The 24,000-nt window shown below is 46.5% G+C and overlaps 1 protein-coding gene across 6 annotated transcripts in view; it reads left to right on the top strand.

Moving 5' to 3' along the window:
* The window catches only part of RNF216 (ring finger protein 216), an 81,210-nt gene that overhangs the window by 43,504 nt on the left and 13,706 nt on the right, over window positions 1-24,000 (top strand). The window lies entirely within an intron of this gene.

Below are 24,000 nucleotides of genomic sequence, written 5' to 3'. Positions count from 1 at the left end.
TAAAAGGCGATGGGGTTAATGAAGCTTTGAGTGCATAAGGCCTCGTTCCTTGAATTTAATTTTCTTTAATTGCTCCAGAGATTGAAATTCCCAGCTGTGGTTGTCCCCTAACATGTGAATCAAGGAAGTGGAAAGGGACAATTTGAATTGTCTCATTCGGTGCCAGCTTCTTCCTCTTCTACTGATTTTTCATCTCTTTGGTTGAAAGAGGATTAGATAAAAATGCTTTAAGTCAGTGTTTCAGCTTTGCGGTTGAATTGGCAAAGCTGCGAGTTGCCGACACCTTGGACACTGGGAATGAGGTGAAAAACAGGGAGTGTTTGTGCAGATCGTGTCAGTCATCCCTAATGTATTGCAGAACATAGAGAGCAAATACAGTTTTTATTCTTCTCCCACCCCAGTACCTGCCATCACGTTCAGGATCGGAGGGGTTAAGTTAACTGAATTGCATGCCACAGCCCAAATCAAACCAGCCTTCATTAGCACACAGTTTAAAAAAAAAAACAAACAACAAAAAACCCAAACCAACAGTGGTTTGGGCTGGATTTCTTGCTTGTGTACAGGGGTGTTTGAGCTGTGGCTTTAGTGCCTAAGACCTCTGTGAGAATCAAGGTCTTTTTATGGTCTTCTCGTGTTGACTGTTGTGCGAGCTTGTAGTCCAAGCTCTACAAAGCTCTTTAAAAGGGCAAAAATCTAAAATGCAGCAAATCTATGGACCAGCGAAATGATCAGTGATGGAAACAGCCGATCGTGTTCCTGACTTCGTTATAATAAAAACTTATGACCCTTGCTGAATGCCCCCATATGTGGCACTCTCTGTCTCTGTTTGTGACAGATGCTGTCAAATAGTCCAAGGCTACCGTCGGTTTTTATGCATCCTCATGGGCTTGTTAGCAGCTATAGCCTTGACTAGATGGTTAATAGGAAAGAAAGCTTCCAGCAGCAACAGAAGGTATCGGGGGTTAATTGAATGCACATCTAACGTTGGAACAATAGGAGCAACAAGAGTTTTAGGGTTTTGTCTTTTGGAGGTCTTAGCTGTCAGAAATCCTTGGGAATATGTGTAGTTGCATCCTTTTGATCTGGTGGAGACTTGCCATAACCATCCAGCCTGTGGTACTGACAGATAAGCATCCCCTACGTGAACAGGTATTTCAGAGCTGTCAGGCTTTCCCAGTAAGAAGCTGGTGGCTGCTGGTAAGCTGTGGTGTATAAGGTGGTGTCTGGGGTACGTTTGGGGGGCCGGGGGGGATTGTTTTGGATGGACTATGCTTTGCTCTCAGGAAGGTGTCCGGTCTCTTGCCGTCACTGTGGGAAGGTACCCCTGCCCTGGCCGTGGAGCCGGAGGGGTGCAAGGGTGGGTATGGCACCCAGCATCCTAGCGATACGCATTTTGGAGAGGTGGCACAGAGCCAGGTGCTCTCCACCTGTGAGCTCTAACCTGCATTAATCAGCTGTATCCATTGAATCTCCGCCTGAACAGATGAATCCATAAAACCACTGGGGTTAAAAAAATTTCATTATTTTCTAGCGTTCTTTAATCCTTCCTTATTTCCAATCAGCCTGCTCATCTTCAGCTGGAGTCAGCACAAATACATCTCTCAAGCTTGCGCTTCTGGCCTGAAGGAAACTACCTTCTTTACTCCTACATAACACCTCTCCTGCGCCTTGATGGTTTAAGTGACCTCTGCCCTGTCGAATAACTAATGGTCAGGTTGTCGTGCTGGGGGCCGGGAGGTCCAGAGCCTGGCCCATGTGCGGCTGCTTCTCCCGTCGTGGGCTCGGGGAGCAGAGGTGATGCTTAAGTGGTCTCCGTGCTGCTACCAGTGTAAACAGAGCAGATGTTTCCCGGAGTCGGAGGAGCATTAATGGAATGCATCGGCCCCGGCTGATGTAAAACATTGCTGCGAGTTTCGGGGATGAGGTCAGCGGTACTGAAAGCTGATGGGAGTTTAATGTCGAGTCTGTTTCTCCGAGCCGAGGGGGTCAACTGAGAAAGCCACGGCTAATGGAAACGCAAGCACACTTGTCATAAATCAGTGCCAAAATACTGAACGGGCATAGCTGCCGCTGGATCCCGCAGCCAGCGACGTTTCTGTAACCACCCATTAGCTATTCGGTGGCTGCTTTCCTTGCCGGGTGCTCTTAGCGTTAGTGCTTGACTTTAGAAGGGACAAATAGAGGCTGAAAACAGAGGGTTTGAGGGAAGCTGAACCTCCATGTGCTGGGAAAGCCCTGCCTGCTTCACTGCCTTCCCCCTGGCGTTTGGGGGGTCCTGTAGTTACTGACTGCATCCCACGCGTTTGGGGAATGGCAGGAGGGCAGCTGGGATTTTGTTTTAAACAAGTTGTCCTTCTGGTAAAAGGAGGTGGATCATGTTTCTGCCACGAGGTTGCTAGGAAGTCCCGAGGCATCCAGGAGAGCATTGAGAGGCAGGAGGCAAAGCAGGCTTGGCACTGCTTAGAGATCATACTTTTTTTTAAAAACAAACAAATCTTGTAAAAGTAAAGAGCAGCATTTTTCTAGACAATGAGAAGTCAGTTTGCTCTCCAGACCAACCAACATATTTCCCGTAAAGCTGGACACTGTAATGTACCATTTGCCAACAAGATAAAATGGTCATATTTGTTCTGTGATTTATCCTCTGTGAAGCTAATCTGAAAGAATGCTTTATTGCTCTATTTATTTTTTCAAAAGAAGCTTCTTTGACCTCATTTTTTGCGTTGGGAGCATGCATGCCTTTAAGCTAAATCTCAAAGCCCAGTCAAAATTGGGGTCTGTCTTCAGGGCTGCTGCTTAAAACACAATATCTGCGGGCTGTTAGTGGCAGAGATGCCATTCAGAAGCCGAGAGGTGAGCATCTCTCCCCAAGGCCTTTTCTGTATTGAAAAGCCTCGCCACGATACCCAGCTTCGTACAAACCAACAAAGCCAGTCTGCAGCTAGAAGGGTTTTGGGATTTTTTTTTCCTTTCTGGGTCCTCCTTAAAGGGCAAAGGTTAAAACAAAACAGATGCTCTTGGATGGTGTCTCTGCTAAGAGGGAGTTGCTGTAAGAGGCCGTGCCTTGGCTCCTGGCACGTGAAATGAGGATGCTACCTCGCATTTGCAAGCGGATGTCAGGCTTAATAAAAAAAACAATCTAAAAGAGCCAGATGATCCCCCTGAGTGGGGTGAGAGAGGAATATCGGTGGTGGTGTTGCATTACCTCCATCCTAAAGTTTGTGTATGCAATTATCCATGTAAGTAAAACCTGAACGTGCCTCCTTACGGCGTGTTCTCCCCAAACAAGGGAAAGGATTGCAGCTATCGGAGCGGCCTGCGAAGAAAGAGATGGATCTTTCAGGTAGCTGGAAGCCGTGCAAGTTAGTGTGTTTGCTGGTAGCCTGCTACTATATTTAGTTTCTCTTGGCCTCCTAGAATGAAAGCGTTGAACCTTTCTAGATATGGAGATAGGCACAACACCAACCAGCTCTGAACAACAGCTTGCCAACTTCTTGGCTTTATAGTTGTTGTTTTCAGCCTTGGTCCTCACTGTTCCAGTGTTTGGGGTAGAGGATAGTTAGATGAGGTTATCTGAAAAAGAGTTGGTTTTGTAGCTGTTCTGTCTGCGCATGAAAGGTGGCGTATTTTTTTAATAAAAGCTGCTTTTTGAAGTATTTTGTTATCCGGTGGCTTTAACCCTTTGTGGTATATTTCAGGCATGCAGAGTGAAGAACAGGTGCTTTGCAAGAGTCATTAGGTAACTTTTCCAGTTTTGTACCACAAACAAGCACACGGATACTTTCAGACACAAATTTCTTGTACTGTATGAGATCCCTGTCTTGAATAATTCCGACCTACCCATGTAATTAAATGAAGCATTTTTTTCTTCCTGGAACTTTATTCTGGTTGCAGCTGTTGTACAAGCTATAGATTTCTAGATTTGTGTCAGAAAACCATGACTTCAGACCACTGGGATTTTTGTGGGTGGGTGAAAGTGATAACAGATTAATGAGTTTTACTTAGCATCTCCATCTGCCAGACTAAACTATGTTCTGCATAGGAGCCTTAACACAGCTGTTTTGAGCTGGTCCTCTAAAAGCAAAGCACCCTTTACCTAGTCAAAGCTGACCCCTGATCCAAAAAAACAAGCATTGCTTTTTCGAAAGGCAGTGCCTTATATATAATTATATTTACTTTTGTTTTCCTGATCCAAGCACTGTGATGAGCTCAAAGTGTGCAAATGAGGAAAAGCGATGATCATATGGAGAAATGCAGGTGATCCCCTAAGGACCAGGTACAAGCCCCGGGTACTCACCAAACACGTGCATCAGGTTCCTTGTCTGAAATTTGAACTCTTATTGCTGTCACACTTGCAATTGCCTACCTTATGCTTTACCTCCATAAGCAGATAATTAAAACATGTAGTATAAAATCAGTTTTCTCAGTCCCAATGTAGGTGACTTGTACCAGAGGAAAATGACTGGCAAGCGATAGCTGTGCATGGCCTTATGTGTAAAAGTGTACGCGCTTTCTCAAATTGCAGTTGGCTCAAATCTCTGTTGCTGTGAGGGGCAGCCTTAAAGTCCAGCTGCAAGCAGAGCCAGGGTGAGGAATGAGATGACCTGATCAGGCAAAAGCTGCTGTGCATTAGCTGTAGCTGTTAGCTTTTCTGTTTCCCTCCTGTGAGCTCTGAAAGTTAAATGGGAATGAAGGAACTGCTGAAGAAGGGACATGTTATCCTTTGCCTGCGTCCTGTTATAGGTAGCAAGTTGCCATGGCTAAGACACCGATCAATTATTGTTATTTTGAAATAGAGGATTTTTCTTCAGCTTTTTTAATAGAAATGGGTATCTGTCATCTCCAGTGCCCAGAAAGTATCTGCAAAAGCAAGTGTTGGATGTTAGTGTGTTGCGTGTGCCCTCACATACACGCTCCCCTGCTGTTCCTGTACGCCCTTTCTCAATTTTTTCATTGCTTGCAAGACTGGATAAACAACCCTGACCCTAAGGAGCCCAAAGGCACTGGAGGGTGTGGGGGAAAGGCTGGCTTGGCTGATTTGGCTATGTAAAACTGAAAGGTATTTACTCAGTGCATTGGGTGGACTGTTCTTGTATGTAATGAGTTGTGCAACTGCACAGCTGTACCAAAACAGAGTGAGGTCCTCTGACTTGTCTCCCACATGGACTCATTACAGCTGCTTGTCAGGAAGATGCAAAATTCCCGTGATCTGTTTGCATATGTTACTCCAGATTCCCTTCTGTCCAGAGTGCCTCTCTGTTTCATGCCTGGAGTATCAGTGAGCCTTCTCGTTGCTTTCTCTGGGCTTGATGACAGATGCCATCCTTAAAATTTGGACTGGACAGTTCCTCTGAAGTACCTCACATCACCATGGAGAAGTGAAAGCAAGCGATGCAATTACCAGGAAAGCTGATGTAGTCCTTGGACTTGCATTCTGGGGCTTGTAGAGTCTGAGAAAGATGATCTTATTTTCTTTTTGTTATGGCATTGGTGACACCAATGTTTTGTTCTGATTCTTAGTCAAGAATGACAGGAAGCTAGAAGACCCTTCGAAAAAGTTTAAAAGCATTCTCTGCAGTCTAGAAATCCTGCCTTGTGGCAAGATGTCAAAGCTAAGTCCTTAAAGAGAAGTGTTATGAGATCACTTGATAAGTCTGTAAATGTACACCTTCAGAGATGTATGTAACATCTTAAATGTAACAGGTAATGATAAGATAGTATTAAAAGTCTAAAAGGTAGAGCTGGTTGAAAACCCATGCTTTGAGTCAGCCTGGAGCTTTTGGATCAAGTTAGATATCTTGGTTGAGAAGGAGAAAGGGAGATTTTAGACTTAGTTGTAAATGGAATTTTTGATACAGGGAATAGCTGCTTTTATAGGACTCCCTACTTTAATGGTGACTTTTGGCTTCATTCTGAGTTGAAGTCTTTTGCTTTAACATCATTATAGTCTGTAGCTCCACCATTTCAAGCTGTGATTCAGCTAGATTGTCCAGGCTAAGCCAGACTAGGTGTGAACAGACGTGGCTGGCCGACAGCCAAGGAGCTGAAGAACCGCAAGAAGCGGTAGCCTGGATTCAGGAGGTAATGCTCTCCCGGGGATTGTGTGCTGTGTTAATTAGGGCTACCAGGGGAGAGACAACTTTGGAACATGTGTGATTCAAAGGCCACAGGACAAACTCAAAGAAGAAAAATCTATAGAGAGCCATTAGACGAAGTACCACCAATGGTGCAGGGAGTCCCTGGCCCACGGAGAGCAACTTGCAGGAGCAGCATGCCTGCCCTGTCCGTAGGATCAGGACTAGATGGACTTCTAATGTAAGATACCACACTAGGTCATGCTACTTTTGCTGGTGGAGAAAACTAGCACCATTTTGATATACAGAAGTAAGAGATCTGTATGGAAAAGGGCTGTAGGTAAACACTGCACGTAAAGCCCCGCTTTTGGCCTGAACTCTGCAAAACAGTCTTTGTTACAGCACAGTGGTTTGTTAAATGGCTGTTGTTCCAGGCTGATGATAGTCATTTCTGTACACATATACCAAGAGAAAGGTCATGCTATAAACTAGGGTTCCTCGATTTCTCGTGCTACTGAACCGATGCATGTGGATGTGGGCGTGCGGGAAAGTCCTGCTCTGAGTTCTCCGTGCGTTTCTGTTAGTGACTCTCTGCTTAGCGTTGAATACAGATGTTTATGCATATACTTAGAAAAGGCTGGTGTGGAAACAAACTCCTCTTTGCAGCACTCCACGTCCTGCTTCATATTTTAAGACTCTTCATTCTCTCATAGTAATTTTCCAAGTGGATTAGCACAGGTCACCAAGGCATCCACATCAGTAAAATACAGCGAGATGTTACTGTCATCTCCTGAAACACTCCAGCACTCCACGCCGTTGCTTATCAACCCGCACTCCAGTAATCCTAATAGCTATGTCACAGCAAGATTAATAGAAAATCCAGGCAAATATTTATGGTTCCCTTCAAGGTACGTATTAATCCGAAAATGTGAAGTGGGGTAGATGCGTTACGAAGAGAGCTCGGAAATGTTGCTCACATGGGCTGAGACGGGATTCTGCCAGGCTGGGTAAGCTGCTGCTGCCGGTTTGGGGAAGAGGCGTGGGGCAGCTGATGCCGTTGGTTGTGGTGTTAGCGAGGGCGCAGGAGGGGACGCGAGAGCTGGGCAGCCTCGGTGTGTAGCATCCCTCAGGTGGGGATGGGGAGAGGAGCAGCTGCAGCTCACAAAAGGAAAAAGGGAACGAGAACCAGCGTCTCGGTTGCCCTCGGTGCTACAGCAGCATCATACAGCACCTCGGTAACGAGAGAAAGGAGAAGAACCATAAAGGCAAAGCAAAGGAGGAGCTGCTTGAGGCTGGAAGAAAGAAGCAGAAGAGCTATATGGCAAAGTGGCATCTGATAAATGCCTGGGCAGGCAGTATTGGATGGGAGGTGATAGTTTTAATCGTGGTGAAGTCTGGTTCCTTTTTGTCTGTGAGGCTGTGCAGGTTTCTGGAGATCGGGGGAGTGACACGAGAGGGCTAAGGAGGTATGGCTTCCTCCCCCAGACTACAGCTAGTCTCAAGGTGATCGGGTGCCAGGCTCCAGCCTAGCTAATGGTGAGAATTCTCTTCTAGTTTTAAAATCCCTGTGCTCATAAAAAGGTCTAAACTAAGATTTTAATAGCAGCATGTCAACACATGTGAACCGTGCACTTGGGAGCTGCTCTGGAGGAAGATCTAGTGAGGAGCATGGTGGATGTGGCAGTTCAGCTAAAGTCAGGCAGAGGCCAGTCTCTGAAGGGGAGAGCTGGAAAAAGAGAAGGGGACTCTTTGTGGATGTAGCTCTAAACTCTGGGAGATATCTGTAATGTCCTTAGTGTGCCATAGTCAAAGAATGCTTTGTGCCTGGCAAGGCCGTGGTAATCGCTAATGCTTATAAATATTGCCCCCCCTTTCCCAGAGGTGGGGGGGGGAGCAGGATTCCTTGTATTTTGTGTGGGGTTTGGGAGTGTTTTTATTCTGAATCAGCTGCAGAGCAGTGACAGCAGAGGGAGCGAGTGAGCCTGAAATAGTTGCTTTCAACAAAAACCAGCAGCAAATAATCACAGCCTTTGCAAGAGGTAAATTAAAACCATCTCCAGCTTGGGAAACATGCACAGCTCAGCATCTTTCCTCCATAAATATTTCCCTGCTGTTGAATCTTTGTAACCCCTTCGGAGCCCAGCAGCTGTGCTCTTCCCTGCTAGCAGCAAGCTGCCTCTTCACCGTGTGCTCCCCGAGCGTCTGCTGGGCAGAGATTTGGGCCCATCAGTAACATCTCTGTGGCTCTGTCGGATCTTACTGGCCTGGAGAAGTCAAGAAAGGACTGGTGTGAAACCAGTCTGGCCTTCCTGCGTGGCACTGGGCAGCCTGACACCCCTACGGAGCAGTTGTTAGTACTAGAGCAGTAGATTTAATAATTTCCTTAGTACCCCTCATGCATTTCTATTGCTAAAGCAGCTTTAGCTTCGGAGGAGGTTGGTCTCACTGTCTTCTGTCACCCCCTTTAAACATGGGGGGCGTCCAGTCTTTGCACACTCATCGGGAGCAGTCAAGTAGCTGGAAGTGTGGGTTTTTAACGTTTGTTATCAAAGCTCAGTCCCAGCCAGATGATATTCTTTCCCACCCTGTCTCAATGGCATTGCATCCTTGTCTACACAGAGATTCTGTGAGGCGTACGTGGGAGTTTGCTCCGAGGGAGCTGAGAGCAAGCTGCCATAAGAGGGCTCCAGAGCCCTGTTCTTGAGTACACTCCTTTGTGGAGCGATTTTCCCCTTTTCCTTTACCAGTATGTCCAAGCTGCCTCAGCAAAACCCTCATACACCTGCTCTAAATATTCTTTTTTTTTTATCTTGTATTGCTCAGGCTAGTTATGAACCTGATCTCTTCATTTTAACCAATATAGTTGTACGTACTGCAAAAATGCCTTGTACTAATAAAGCTTATTTCTTTGTCTGAATAGAGAAATTTGACTTAGTAAGACTCTTCCCTTCTGTTGCAACTATACCCCATAGCAGGAGAGAGGAGGCCTGAGACCACTTTGAGAGGTGCCATTCATCTGTATGCAGCGTGCTGCATGCCCGTCTGGTAATGAACACAATGAGACTCAGGGATGGGGGTTCGGGCAGGGGAAGGAGTTGTGTTGCCATGACAATATAAATTGCAATGGATGACTCTTCAGATAAAAGCATCACGGTTTTCAAAGGAGGGGAAAAAAAAAAGTGGTGTAAAATAATAGCAGTTGAAATATGGTGTGAATTCTAGCTTCAAGTAGATGTGGCTTGCTAGAAAAATGTGGGGTTGTAGGTGTTAATTCTGGAAATGTTCTTCCCCTTGGGGTGTTGAGGGAGCCTTGAGAAGATCATGCAGGAGCCAGGCATCCTATGAGTAAGCGTCCAGCAAGTTTTCCATGCAAATATTTGGATGTGCAGTAATGAGTTCCAGTAATAGCTGACTGCTGACTCGTACCATGGGAGATAGTGGGAGAGTGGGGACCATGCACTGATAGCGTGCTTACCAGCGAACATACAGCTGCCAGTCTGGTACAGTCAGGCACAGTGCAGATGGCTAACTATTTATATTTCTGTTGTGCCTAGAGCAGATTCCTCAGTGTTACCACTGTCTGGGGGAAAGTAAATGTCCCCTGGAAGCCAGAAGAGGTAAGGATGCATTTACAGGAAAGATAATGAAGTCCAGTAGACCTGGTCCTGCTCTAGGGGCTTTTCAGGAATCTCTTTGTTGATCCTGTTTAGGTGGAACATTTCTAATCCGTGTTGGAGACTGGTTTTGTTTTCAAGCATGGCCAGTGCAAGATCTGTTTCTACTTTGATCTGGTACCCAGCTGTACGCTCGTCCTTTTAACATAGACTCCAAAGACCACAGTAAAACAGGCTTTTTTTTTAACTATCGTTCTCCCCAAACTGTTCACAAGGTGAAACTAAACTTATCCAGTAGCCTGTAATTCAAGATGTGTGATGATTGCACTGGTATTGCAGCCTGTTGTGTCTTGTTGAGCACAAATAGAAATTCCAAGGAAGGATGAGATAATTAGAAGCAATCCAGTGATTCTTGTGACTGTATAAAAATAACAGGACTTCTTAAGGATGAGTTATTTTTAGCAGCCTCATGTCAAAAAAGGTTCGTGGGGTTTTGCATAGTAGACTGCGGTATTGTACCTGCTTTTTTTTTCTTTTTTTTCTCTGAGTATGATGTGTGCTGAGGGTCTTGCTTCATAAAATAAATTGGCGTTGGAAGTTGTTGGGGTAGCTAACATAGCCCACAGCCCGCTGATTTGCTTGCAAGGGGTCATCAGCATCAGGTTTAGCAGTGGGACCCACAGCTGGCCAAACACTTAGTGGGTAGTGAAGATCTGATTTAAGAAGGATATGGTTCAAACAATACACCCAAAGAAACCTTGCAGCCTGAAGCTGTTTGATGTCTATCTGATCTGTAGTTAATTTTGGTGGTTTATTGTGTCTTGGGGAGGGTAGCTTTCTTCTGTTCGCCTGTCTTGTAATGAGACTCTCCTGTAAGACGGTGTTTTTCAGGCTTGTTCTGAAAAGCTGCTTTTCCAAGGGAGAGGTTCCAGACTGGTGGCCAAAACCAAAAAGTGAAGTTTTTATGGTTTTCTGTTGTAGTATATCTTCTTTGTGCTCCCGGGAAGTCAAGTAGTTGTGCTTATATATTAAAAAAGGGGGGAAAGGGATGGAGGACCTCAATAGCTGCTCACTCTGGTTTCCAGGCAGCATCTAACCCACCACACCGAACCATTTCACAAAGGTACTCAGTTGTAGTATGTGTGTTACCAAAGATTAAGCTTATGCACCTGAAAAAGGCTAAACGAAAGTCAAGATAAATAGTGGAAGTGGTCTTGGGTGTTCTGCTAGTGGGACTGTCACTGGAGGGCAATTGGAGGCGTTTGGGAGATGCCCAGAGAGAAGCAGCTTGTCCTAAGGTCTGGCATGGGACAGAGCAATGTTTCCTTCGGTATAAAGGGGAAGGACACAGATCCTTTAGTGTTGTCGGGCTCCTTTCTTGCTGGAAGTCTTCTGGTTTGAGAGGCTGGTACTGGGGAGGGAAGGATGCACCAGGGTCATGCATGTGGGAACCACAGTAGGGAAGAAACTTGGAGACATTGTGAGTACAGAGCAGCGATTCTTTTACTTTCTCTAAAATGCCCTTTTAACATAAAGCTCTAACTACATAGATTCCTCAGTAATAGCAACTTGCCCCCAGAAAAACTACAATAGACGATGTCTTGGGATCTTAACATGCCCTGCGAGCATTACACTGACTGTTGTCCCCAAATGCCGTTGTGCAGACATCATTTTCCTTGATAAGACTTGACAAAGTGAAGCTCGGGTTCATTTTTACTTCTGGAGTCATAATCAGTTTTGTGGTTTCTACCCAATACTGCTGTGTTGTTTTATATGATTCTGAAAGTGAAACTAGAGCCAAACAAAAATGAAATTGTCCTACCAGCTTTTGTTGTTGATACATCTGAAATGCAAGGTGTAAAGCGCTGATGGCAACTGGCAAGTGATTTTCAGTGTAGGGCCATTTGGCCTTCACCTTTGTGTAAGCGGGTTTAAGTATAGCTATGTGTAATGGTGTAACAGTAAGAGAATAGTTTTTTGTTTAAAAAAAAAAAAAAATCAAAGTTAATGTTCCTGAATAAAACAGCTTCTGACTGTTCTTATTTTTAGATTGAGTGTGTCTGCATTTAAGCTCAGGAATTGGGAATAATATCTGGTGGAAGAAACTTAGGGGTTTGTTACACAAACATAAACACGTGCTAAGGAGGTAAACGCGTTCCTGATTTATATGAGATTCTCATCTTGTTAAACATCGTTTTCCAGCAGATGGGTAACTCGGGTTGCGTGGAAAGGAGCGTGCCGGGTCGCCTGGTGAGACGGTGCGTCGTGGGTCCGGAGCGCTCTCGCCGAGGCTGCCCGGACCACGCACGGGAGCCCAGGGCAGAGCTCCCCGAACGCTGCCCGACCCTGCCCGTTTGCTGCCATCTCTTTTTGTTTCCCTCCCCTTTTTGCCTTCCTTTAAAACGAGACGGCTGTGCTCCTCTGCAGTCGGGTGTCGTTGCCCCTGTGCATCCCTGACAGAAGCGGGATAAAAACCCTTTAATCCTTACGGGGAGGACAGCGGCGGCCTGCGGTGTTTCCGGAGTTTTAGGGAAGTCGCTGAAGTTCCTCCTCGTTGCCTGCCCTCCGCAGAAATGTGACAGATGGGTCTTTTCCTTTTATGGCCAATAATGCTGGTTTCCCTTTGCAATAAAATCCTGGGTCAGAAGTGGAAGGGAGAAGTCAGGCAGGGGGAAGGGGCTGGTCTTACCAGCTCTGAATGGGTGGGGATGCCATTTGCGACATAGTAAATTCTAGGCTAAAATAAACCAAGTTACAACATCTACCCGGAGGCGCTGGTTTTGTTTGCTTGAGGGGTGCCTTAGGTTTCCAGTCCTGTTGCTTAAGACAGTAATTAGGCATTGTGACTCACCTTGATTTCATGGGGAGAAGTTTATCTAGTCCAACCCCAGGATGGTTTTCAGATAGTGTGATTGAGTCTAGATAACTCTGATTGAATCTAGGTAAGCACAGGAGGGCAATACCCACTTCTTCTAGACAGTCACCTTCTGTCCTTTACGCCAAGCAGAAATGTCTTGGCCTTTTATGCATGTCTCTAACAGTTTTCTTCCTGGACCCTAAAAAGCCATTTTCTACAGCAGTTAATGTGGTCTTTGTGCCTGGCACTTGGCACTGGCTTCACTCATTAGCTGAGAATAGGTAATGTCCCTCTGGGTGGTAATTGCTGATGGTGTTGGTAAGCCAAAAGCCAGCTTTGCCAGCCAGTAATGTCTTTTACAAATCATCCGTGGCTGCAAATGGTTCGATGAATTTGAACCTTGAAAGTATTTTTCTAATAAAGTGAATCTCCTGTTCCTTGCTACAAAGTGCTTCATATCCTGTTTCACGACCTTAATGCAAATGGTTCGTTTGGCAATCGGTTAAACTGCTCGATTTTTAAGTGGTACAGCTCGTGTTTCTTCCCTGCAAAACCTGCTGGCTGCCACTTTAGTTTGGGTTCTTATTCAGCACTTGAGCTCTGAAATTAGGAGGGAGGGGGAAAAAAAAAAGGAGTAACTGGTTAGGAGAGTCTGTCGTGATGTTCCCGTGAGCTTCCTTTGCTTCCAGGAGCTGCTGACCTAAACAAAATGGTTCATTTACAGGCTCCCCTGCTCTTTCCTCTGGCAGGCAGCTGAAAGACGGTTCTTACCCTGGTCCAACTGGTTGTTTTTTCCCTACTCGCGCCTTTGAACAAATGAGTTGGACGCTCAAAGTTGAGCGGTGGATGTGGGCTCATGCAACCATCTCAGTATGTTACGGGTCTGGTGTTGAATTCCAGCCACCCGTTTCCAGTTGGCGAGGTGTGTGGCTGGGGCTTCTTGTTTGGCGAAAGGTGTTTTGAAGATCTCTGTTCCTTCGTGGTTGACTGTAGGGAAGGCAGCAGGTTTTGCTGACATGGCAGGCCTCTTCCCCGAGGTTACTAGCTGGTCAGTAGGAGCTAAATGCTTCCCCATGTGCTGGGGAAGCACTTTGGAAATGATTTTCAGTAGCATCCGCATATTCTTCAATGCTGTTTTAATGAAGGTTTGTCTGTGATCAGACTTGTTGGTTTTTTTTCTTCCTTCCTCTCCTTGTCTTTACAATAGAGGTGCCGGGAAAATGAGGACAGGATCTGTAAGCTGCTCTGGGGCTGGGAAAAGTCTGAAACCAGGCCTGTTTCTAAATACTTCACTTGTGCTGCCAAAATTGTTGATTTAATCTTTCACTATCCCACACTCTGCATTTTTGTCTGTGGTTCCTACCCCTCTGAGGGTATCATACTTAATCCTTTCAGAGGAACTACATGTACAGCATAACTTAATAATCTACCCTTTTGATAAGGTAACCCCCAAAGCACCAGTCTTGATCCTTACCTCCATTCAATCATACCAAAGCACTCCGTACTTGCAGTTCTTTTTTTTTTTTTTTTTTTTTTTTTTTTTACTGTATGGGTGTAGAAGGAGGGAGATGGTCTGCATGTGGTAAAGGTGAGCACGCAGTGGACCCCCATCTTGCAACAGGAGTAGCATTCCTCAGTGGTCTGGGGTGGTACGATGGCTTTCCTTCTCCTGACCCAGCCAGGGTTCTCCCCTCAAAACTAAATTAACATCAACGATACAACATGAAATATTCCGTTTTGTTTTGCCGTTGTGGTTGGGTCGTGGCAGAAGTGACTGTTGCTACTTGGGAATGACTGCTGGGTCTCAAAGGGATCCCTGATGAGGTGGCTTGTGCCTTTTTTTTTTTTTTCTCCTGGCTTTTAAAGAAAACAGGCTTGTAACATCGCTCGTTTGTAGACAAGTCATGCCGTGCAAATAGTTGAACAGTGTGCTTAATTAAACCTGTGTGCTCTACTGAAGCAGGGGAAGAAGAGGGGAATGGGTCTTTCTGATCAGCGTTTGTAAGCGTAACAGAAAGGGAACTGCTTGCCTTGGCATTTCACAACGCTGAGGGTTGCAGTGCACTCTTCCCGTCTCACTTCTGTTGCGACGGGCTGTCTTCTGCGTGGCGCTGGGACCTCACAAATATTTCAGGGTTCAAGGAGTTGTTTTCGGTCTCGTTTTCCCTGCCTCTTGCCTGGTCTCACATGATTGTGCGGAAGTGAGCCTGTCTTGCTGGATTACCAATTTTTGTTTCCGAGCTGGTGCAGGTGGAGAGGCTCCCCTTGGAATTGCTAACTCAGTTTAGCTTCAACGTTTGCAGATCTGAGATGGTTTTCCTCTTATTCCAAAATGTTTCCAAGCCCCACATTTCTCTGTGACTATTTAAAAAAAAAAAAAAAAAAACAAACCCAAAGCAAGAAGTGAATTGAAAGGGATTATACGACTTAAACAAAAATTAAATTACAGATTAAACAGTTCTTCTAATTAGAAGATAAACGTGTCCTGAGTTACCCTTGTTTGGCAGGATATTGCAGCCGCACTGTTATTAACCTACCCGTCCTCCCTCAGGAGTTAAGGCGGCTGATCTGCTTCGGCCAAGATTAGACTGGTCTGGGGGTAAGCAGGCACTTTGCACGACGGCCTCGGATCACTGTATCCCCTCTGCCACGCTCCTTGCCAGGGCTGGCGGGTTTGCGGGATGTGTGCCGGGAATTCCTCTGTTATTTCAAAGCCTCGAGGCTGGTATGGTCGTGCCCGCAAAATATCTCTGTTCATTCACACGGTGCTGGCACAATGACCTGTGGGGATGTGACGGTGTACGCCTGGCAAGGGCTGAAGCTGGTGTTTTCCCCCATTGCAAGGTGTGCTTTGGGTAAGAAACACTTTTGATCACTGCAGCCTGTGCTTGATGGTTTTGGTCATCACTCGTCTCACTGCATCTCCTTCCCAGTGTCCCTCTGCTCCCTGCAGCCCTGGGGAGGCAAGTTGCACCTACTGAAGCTGCGGGGCCAACGAGCCTTAGCAGGGCTTGAAAAAACAGCCCCAAATTGCAGTTTTGAGGCTTCTTTGCCACCTCTCCACCAAACAGAAACCCAGGGTCAGCTGGTGTTAGGCTGGGCTGGTGGGTACTTTAGGTATGGGACAGAATGGAAACATCATCTGGGGGCTCTGAAAGAGGAATCGGTGAGTTGCCAGCACATCTATTTCCCTCATTAGTTTTCAGTGCTTTACTCTGCTTTATTTTGGTGCATACTCATTTGCTTGATATCTTATTATTTTGAACAGGCATCTGACTAGCTTTTGTGGTGCAGGGGGAAATCCAGTGCATATCTGCCCCGGAGCATCAGGTGTAAACTCTTCCATCACGCTGCACCTCTTGGTGGTTTTGGCTTTTTAAAATCTCACGCAGCGCTCTTTCTTGCTGGGAAGTTTTAGCAGGCTGCTGGTACGGGCCACCGGCTTTGGTTTTACCGCTAGCTTATTTTAGCATAGCAAATGAGCTGCAGATGACTCACTGTCACATTGGTGAATTTGGAAGATGGAGGTTAGCAGTTCAGAGGGCCATTTTCAGTTTATCTGCCGCAAATACTATAGCTATAAATACTATAGTTACAAGGCTGGCTGCTGTGGCTCTTGCGCTGTGTGGCAAATTCAGGGGCTGCAAAGCTGTCCTTGTACTGTCTGCACGGAGCTCTTGTGGGGAGCAGCAGGTAAGAGGTAACTCTGTGCCACAGAGGCATCAAAACAATAAATCAGCTGAATTTTGGAGATGTCAAGGAGGCCAAGTATCACTTTGCTTTCATTTTTTTCTTTACCCTTGCTTGTTCCCCAACGTTTTTTATTTGTTTTGGTTTTACTATGGCCGGTTTAAAGCTAGGAGTGCCTTACTTTAGGGTTTTCCTCTCGTTTGGGTTTAATTTCCCTGGCAAAGCAAGCTGTACTTTCCCGGTTTCTGAGGGAGTATTTGTACCTAGACTAAAGATGCTCTGCTCAGACAGTTCACCTTTTCTCATTTCTTGCTGGTGTTACAATGACCTGGAGTGTTAACCGTACTCTCTACCTACAGCAGAAGTTTAAAAGGGTCTAAATTGGAAACGAAGTGTGTTAATGCTGCTAAATTACCGTCAAAATTGCCATATTGCAGAGACTCATTAAAAGTGGTTGTAGGTGTGTTACATAAACCTGGGTCTCCATGCAACTGTTGATGGAGGAGAGGACATCTGTAACCACGTTCCTCCTGTGATCCTTTTGTAATACAATAAAATCTGGGAGACGGTAGGGGGAGAGAGAACCACAAGAAAAAATAAGGCAGATCTGGAGGAGGCTTTCTCTAGTTCCTGCCACTGAAAGCCCTGGGTAGGGATTTGTGTCTGGGATGGGGTGCCTGGGGCGGGGGGGGGGATTTTTTTTATCATGGGGTGGTATAAGAGGGAAGTTTCAAAATTAACTTCAGTAATTGTTCCTCCTTTCAGTCTTACAATGCATCATAAGCAGATACCTCTGCAAATAAGATACCTTGCTTTTGTTGCCCCTTAACCTTCTTAATGTTGTTGGGTGCAACCCCTCGAGTAACCTTCCAGAGTTATCCTTTAAAAATCAGATTGCTTGTCTTGAAATCTAAATCTGTTCCTCTTCTAAGGTCTCTATTGTTTCCACCAGTTCCACAGTTGCTGCTGCTGTTGTTTAGCCCTGCTAGATTTCATCAGTTAGAGTTCCAGCTGTTGGAAGGAGCATCCCTTTTTGTGTGAGGTTGTGCATAGGATTAAATGGATAACCTCTTAGATCTCCTCTGCTGAGTGGGGTAAGGCAATCTGCACCGGGGGAAGAGCAAGAGGGTCAGCTGCTGAGTGCTTTGAACTAGTCTGCCAGTATTTAATTATTTACATTGGCTGGCAAGGCATATAGCTATTATCTGCAATCAGTCCAACAGATCTAAAAACTGTGCTTAACAACTACGGATGTGTTTCCAGTAGTATGTACTGAATCTCTCTTAACTTTCTGCCCTGGGAAGGAGCAATGTGACCTCAGGTATACTGATTTAGACAACATCTTCAGTGTGAGGTCACAGACTATATTTAACTTGCCTTTATAAAGTGACCAAGTGGCGGTTTTCTCTATCTGCACTGCAGGCTGACTCAGGTTGGCGGGCGACCACCTCTGGGTAGGTCACAAAGCCAATCCACCCTGGCCGTATCCAAACTGAGCTGGGCTGAGCTGGAGAGATGCTGCTTTGTGCAATACCAGTCTGCTCAGGGCAGGGGACTAGCTTCTGAAAAACGTTATTTTAGAGGGGAAAGTTTATCCTTGTGAGAAACACTTGTTTCTCACTTTAGGGGAAGGGATCCTGGTGCGATGAATGTGTGATGCAAATACTCCAGTGCTCATTTACGCAGCCGACCTGCTGCCTGCAACTTTTGATGTATTCCTCACCTCTGGAGCTTGAGAGGAAGTAGCTTTGAAACAAAAATACTTCTTTCAAAACATCCCAAATAATGAAAAAAAACTTTAACGTTTTGTACAAATTCAGATTAAATCATGATCCTTCTCAGTGAAAATGCTGTTTCTCTTATTCCGATTACACTGTGGAACATCAGCATGAGGTCAGTGAGCAATTTCTTGTGCTAGCGCGGTTTGCACCTCTGACCAACCATAGGGTGATATTGATGCTGAGCAGCACTTCTTGCATGAAGCTGCAGCTATTTTTGCTCTATAGGTCTCTAACTGCTACACCCAAACCAGGAGCTGATCTGGCCTTTTTCAGTCAAGATCTGGGGAGGAGAAAAGCTTGCTTTGGTTTGGTATATGTGTTTCAGGAACATCTGAATTACAGATACAAGATAGTCCTACTGACTTAGGCAAGCGTGGGGTGAGAGTTCCTACGCGTTTCTGGTTCTCAGATTCTAAGGCAGATGACCCAAAACTCCATGGGAGCCGGCCTGCCAGTGTGTTTCTGGAAGCAAAAGGGCATTGCGTATCTCCAGTGTCTTAAAGGTGGGGAGGGAGTACCATGTGCTCAATTTAACAAGAACATGCAAAATAGGAGACATTGGTTGGGGTCGTTGTTTTTGGTAATGGGGTTTAATATACGGCCATAAAAGCTTTAACCAACCCTCCTGGTGGGTATTGGATACAAATGGCTATTTTCCTTATCCAGCTTTTAACTCTCCATCACTCATAGTATGTCTCTGTTTACACCCTGGCACATTCTTACAGCCTAGTCCAAGGCTTGTGCCTTTGCTTTATTTCCTCCTGAAACCTCTCCCCTCCCAGAATAAATCATGGCCTTGCTAAGGAGAGGAGACTTTGGTTTTTCCTGGGTTTCTCTTAGCCACTCGTCTCCTCCTTTCTGTCCCAGGGCCCGGAGCTGCGGCGTGGCCGGTGGCCGCTGAGCGGCAGCGCTGCCCGGGGAACAGCCTTGCTGGGGGACGCAGCACAAATCCCCTGGGGGGGAGCAGCAAACCCACCCAGCACCCACGTCCTCCCAGCCCCTTGCTCTTTACCCCATCGTCTATCCGAGGCACGACGTTCGTTTCTCCGCGCTGCGTGGATTTTGTGCGGTTGGGGTCGGTACCTGCTGACTATCTGCCCCGTTGCGTGCGGTGATGCCGACAGCTCCGGGAGCGGAGAGCTGGCGCAGCAGTTTGTGCTGAAAGGAGCGCTCTCTGTACTGGGCGGTCGGATACCTGCGGAGTTGGGGTCCCGCTTCCCTGTGCTGGGTGTTTGTACAGCTCTAAAGAGGGGTCTCTCACCAAAATGGGATTGGCTTGGGCTGGATTATAGTCTCTTTAACCTAGCTTAACGTATAGGAAATCCCAGAAACAGCCCCAAAAGATTTTGCTCGTGAGGGCTTATCCATGCTTAAAGGTTGTATTCATTTAGTTACTTCTGCATCCATTTTTAGTTAAGGTCAGTGCAGCTTTATGGACAGTGGAGACTTTGTGGGGAGGAAGACTGTATGGTTCTTTGTTTTCCCATTAACTCATCTGGTTGGGAATTGCAGCCCTTTAATTAAACCAGCGCAGTATGGACTGGCCCTGAGGTGCTATTCTAAGACTATTGCATTCACATCTGCTTTTGGGTAAAACTTGGCCTGTTTGAGGTTAGCCTGTGCTATTGTGTGTCTAAAAGCAGGAAGAAGCAGAGAATCAATCACCGGGGCTGCGTCCCAGCGAGCGTCGAAGGGGATACACAGTGTGTTTTACCTCCCTCCCGCTCCTAGCAGGGAGCGCAGCAGCAAATGTCCCCGTGTGTGCAATCGGCAGAGACCGCTGGAGTGTGCAACTCGCCCTTCCTGGGGGACGCAGGGAGTCGCACGGCACAGCGGCAAAAGGTTTTAATTAACCACCATATGGAGAACTAAGGCGAGCGCTGGACTCCGCTCAGAGCCACCACTGAGAGCTGGAGGGCGGTGATGACAGCCTAGTCCATCGCCTGTTGTTGTTTAAGTTGAGCTTCTCCCCTCTCCTTTTGCGTTTTGCTCAATCAGTAAACGGCTTGGTGTAAACTCCTACAGAAGAAGCGGGCACGCAGGAATGCTGTGGGCAGTCGGTCCGCGATCTGTGCGTATCATCTGATGTTTTTGTCCATGTGGCATTTGTTTGGGTTGAAACCAGGAAAGCTGGCGCATCTACGTTGCCGGCAGTGCGCACAACAGCCTGACTGTAGCCAAAAGGACGTGGAGACTGGCGGGGAGAAGTTGATTACTTGTGGAGGTTTTTTCCCCCTGATATGTGGGTTGGACCTTGGAGAGTTATTTTTAGTAGATAGCAGAGTGGAAAAAAAAGTTTAGGCTGTGTTTTAAAACTGCAGCATCCATTGCAAGTACCAGCAGAAGTGCTGAGGAAGGAGGTAGGTTCCCATAAAACCCTCCCTTCTACCTTCATTAGGTGCTGGGACAATTAACAAGGACGTTTAAAGATTGCGATGCCAGTGCTAAAAGCAAACTGGCCACCCTTAGCCAGGCTGGCCCTGAGCACAGAAAGCTTCGTATCCGCACGGCTGACCCTGGGAACAAAGGATCCTCCTGAACCCAAACATGTTTGTGTTAATCCCGGCTGCTTCCTGGCGGCCAGCGAGAGGAAACGGAGCCACTACCTCTAACAGATGTACAGTGAGGAGATTACACTGTACGATTAAACACCCTCTCCATCACATCCTCCTCTCCGCCGTCCCAGCCCGGCGCATTAATGGACTGTCCCAGGCTGCCTGCCAGGCTCGGGCAGATGTAACAGGCAGCAGATACTTAATCTCCTGCATCCGTGCCTGGTTTGGAGCCGTTTGCTAACGCCAGGGCTCGTGCAAACACGCTGCCCCTCGCACCGAAAGCGTGAGCTACGTTAGCTGTACCTGCCTGCGAGGAGGAGTGGGCTGGGGAAAGGCAGGAGAAACACGTGGAATTCACACCATCCAGAAATGAAATGCAAAGCTGTTAAAACTAAAACAAAGCGTGTTTTCCCACGTCAGGTACCCCAACGTGAGTAGGCCAGGGTTTGCTAATGGACAAGGTGCTGAAGAAGTTGGGCAGGGTTTTTATTTTGGTGGACTGATTGCTTTTTGTCTGCTACGCTTGGAGTAGAAGATTTCGGGCTGGGAAGGATGCATTCCCTCTGTGTGTGTTTAGGTGCTGCCTCACATTGCAGTAGCCAGTCTTAGTGCCAAGTGCTGCTCTTACAATAGAAATAATCTAGGCTGATTGCAAAAAATCAGCTATCCTACTGTGTGTTTAGGTTAATTAACATGGTAATGGCAGAGTATGTTTCTTTATCAAACAAAAAGCTGTTTCTAAAATAAAAGAACCCCCTGTGGAAAATGTAGAGATCAGAATTGTCATCACGTGAGAAGTGCAAAACTCTCATCAGCCGCGCGGGTTGAATTTGACTAAGAGTAAAAATTTTAAAAAGTCACCTTTCTTTTCTCGGGCGAGAGCTGTGACCTCAGTTATGGCACTGGAGCCGTTGCCTTTGTCTCAACTGTGGGCTTTCTCCCCCTTTTTGTGCAAAGGGGTCCAGCACGGGTCCCTGTAACTGCCAACAATGTGCCATTGTCTGGGGTAGAACAAGGGGAGAAGTCGCGTTGAGTTCTGCTAATGGCACGTGTATTGTCCATTTTTGCCCTCCTTCTGTTCTGGAGAGGACGTGGCTCGGTCAGAGGCAGCACCAGGTGATGCTCGAAGTTGGGAAGCCGCGGGGACATCTCCTTCGTGGGGGTGCATTGGAACAGGCAGGCAGAGCTGCCCCTGGGTTTGCAGATCCTCGTGGCCAACGCGTCTTGGGAGGGATCCCAGAAATGCGCACAGCTGCGACGGCACTCGTTGTGCAGCGGTCACAGTAATGCAGAGAACCGGATACTTCCTATCTCATGCCATCCCAGCGCGTTTGGGAATCTGCATTGCCATGCCTTTTTCCCTTTTCTCGCCTGCACAGAAATCCCGTTTCCTGAGCGTAGGAGACAACTGTTTGGCAAATAACAGCAGCCTCGGCTTAAGGGAGAGCATTGTTTTTTAAATAGCTGCAGCGTGCAAAGCAAGGATGGTGGCAGTAGCAAAAGGCAAAGGGAGTGACTTGGTACAAAAGTATAAGCGGCACCATCTGCTTCAGAAGGGCAGCGTTTCTAATTCGGCAGCGAAGGAGGCTCCTGGAGTTAAGTAATTGGGAATAGTAGGCTCCTGGCTGGAAATTGTGCCAACCCTTCTGGCAAAAAGCTGTTAAATCTTTGTTGCTGGCGTGTGAAAGTGGTTCTGTGTAGCAGGGCTCCAAAGACTGGTTTTAACCCTTGATGTATGTAAAAAAACAAAACCTACGGCACTTTTGATCTTGGAATGGCATGTGGCCGGGTGTCGAGAATAAAAGGGGAAGGTGGGTCCAAGTCTGATCCTCCCGTGCCGATAACAGCCAGACGTGGCCTGCCAACAAATGCACACAAAATGGTGCCTGTTTTAACAGCTTTAGCAGGAAAGCACACGGTATGATGAATGATTCATCAGGATCAATAGAACCGAGGCATTTACTGCCCCTTGAAACTACTGCCTGCCTGCCAAAGGGTGCATTTGCAAGGAGAGTGATCACAAAATCCTCTGCTGAGCTTTTGGGACAGAGTCACACGCTTGGCTCTCCTCTTACTACAGCCCTTACCCTGCAGTCTGCAAACATGTCCGGCTTACCAGCCAGGATGAGGAGCCTTTAATTCTCCAGATGAAAGCACAAGCTCTTACACATCTCCCAGTGAGCGCAAATACACACAAGTCAACATTTTGCACTCCCCTCCGAGGGGTGGCTTCCTTAGAAGCTTTAGTCTTCATCCTGTTTGTCTGATTCGCGATCAAAAGAGTGTTGCTGCCTACGTGTCTCTTTAAGCAGTTACTTCTATCGTATCTGGCGTAAAGGTCCAATTTCTTCATTAAAATGAGATGAAGGTAATGCAATCAATTAAGATCTGTCTCTGCAGTCATCGTCTTTTGCTAATAGTGGGACCAGAACTGGGCAAAGCTCTTCTGGGACCTTCTTTGGTGTGGAGGGGAAGAGGATGCTTCACAGCCGAATGGGTTTTCCTGCCAGGGGGAGAAAGTTGGATTTAAAAAGCTTGAGCCCCAGCCATCCTGAAGATGAAACAGTTGGATCGTGAAACGTGTACTTTTTCCAAGTTTGATCTGGATGTTTTTTAATCTTCCTCAAATTAAAGGAAAATCTCTTGTTTGACCCAAAACAAAATTATGTTTTCTTTGGCTAGCCAACCAAAAAAAAATCAACTCTATCCCCAGTGTTAGTCCAAGTTCCCTTGCCAGTAGTGCCTCCACAGCCCTCCCGCTCCATGGAGCTTTACCAGTCCCAGATTAGAGCCTTGTTGCTAAAAAGTTTACAAGAACAGGAGAGTTCAGTCACTTGCTCTAAGTTTATTTCAGCTATTCTGGTTAAATTCATAAATGTTTGTTCATATTCCACCTCTGCTTTATGGACATTTGTCCACATCCTGCCTTTTTAAGCTGTTTACTCACGTAGACTGCTTTAACTTTATTTTGTGAGGTTTTACAAAGCATAATATGGATTTTTCTGTATGTACGGTGAAGCAGAGTTTTTGAGGCAGCTGCAAGGTTTCTGTTGCCTGCTGAACTAGAAGCCCTTTATACCAAGGTGAAGGATTTTGGTCAGGAAACAGATGAACTTGATGTCCTTTAGCACCACGTTTTCATCTCTGCAGTCTCCTCTGGGAAGTAACTGGTGGACCTGGCAGCTGTTCCATGAGTTTTAGGTGAACTAGGATTTATGGACTCATTTTGTACCTGGGTTCTTGTGCCTCGGAAAAACCCGTGGCTCCCGTTATTTGATGGACTTACTCTAGTCTCTGGTGGAGGACAGACCTGCAGACCTCTATACCATACCGCCAGCCCCATCCTCAACTGAGAACCCGCAGCGTGGTGGGCAAAGAGATGGGAATTCTTCCAATTCCTAATGCTGTTAATGGTGTGCTGGGTCTTCT

The sequence above is a fragment of the Haliaeetus leucocephalus genome, unplaced genomic scaffold (genome assembly GCF_000737465.1).
Source record: "Haliaeetus leucocephalus isolate CR32 unplaced genomic scaffold, Haliaeetus_leucocephalus-4.0 Scaffold295, whole genome shotgun sequence".
NCBI classification, from domain to species: Eukaryota; Metazoa; Chordata; class Aves; order Accipitriformes; family Accipitridae; genus Haliaeetus; species Haliaeetus leucocephalus.
Note: the sequence above shows the minus strand (reverse complement) of the source record. Positions and strands in the feature narration are given on the sequence as shown.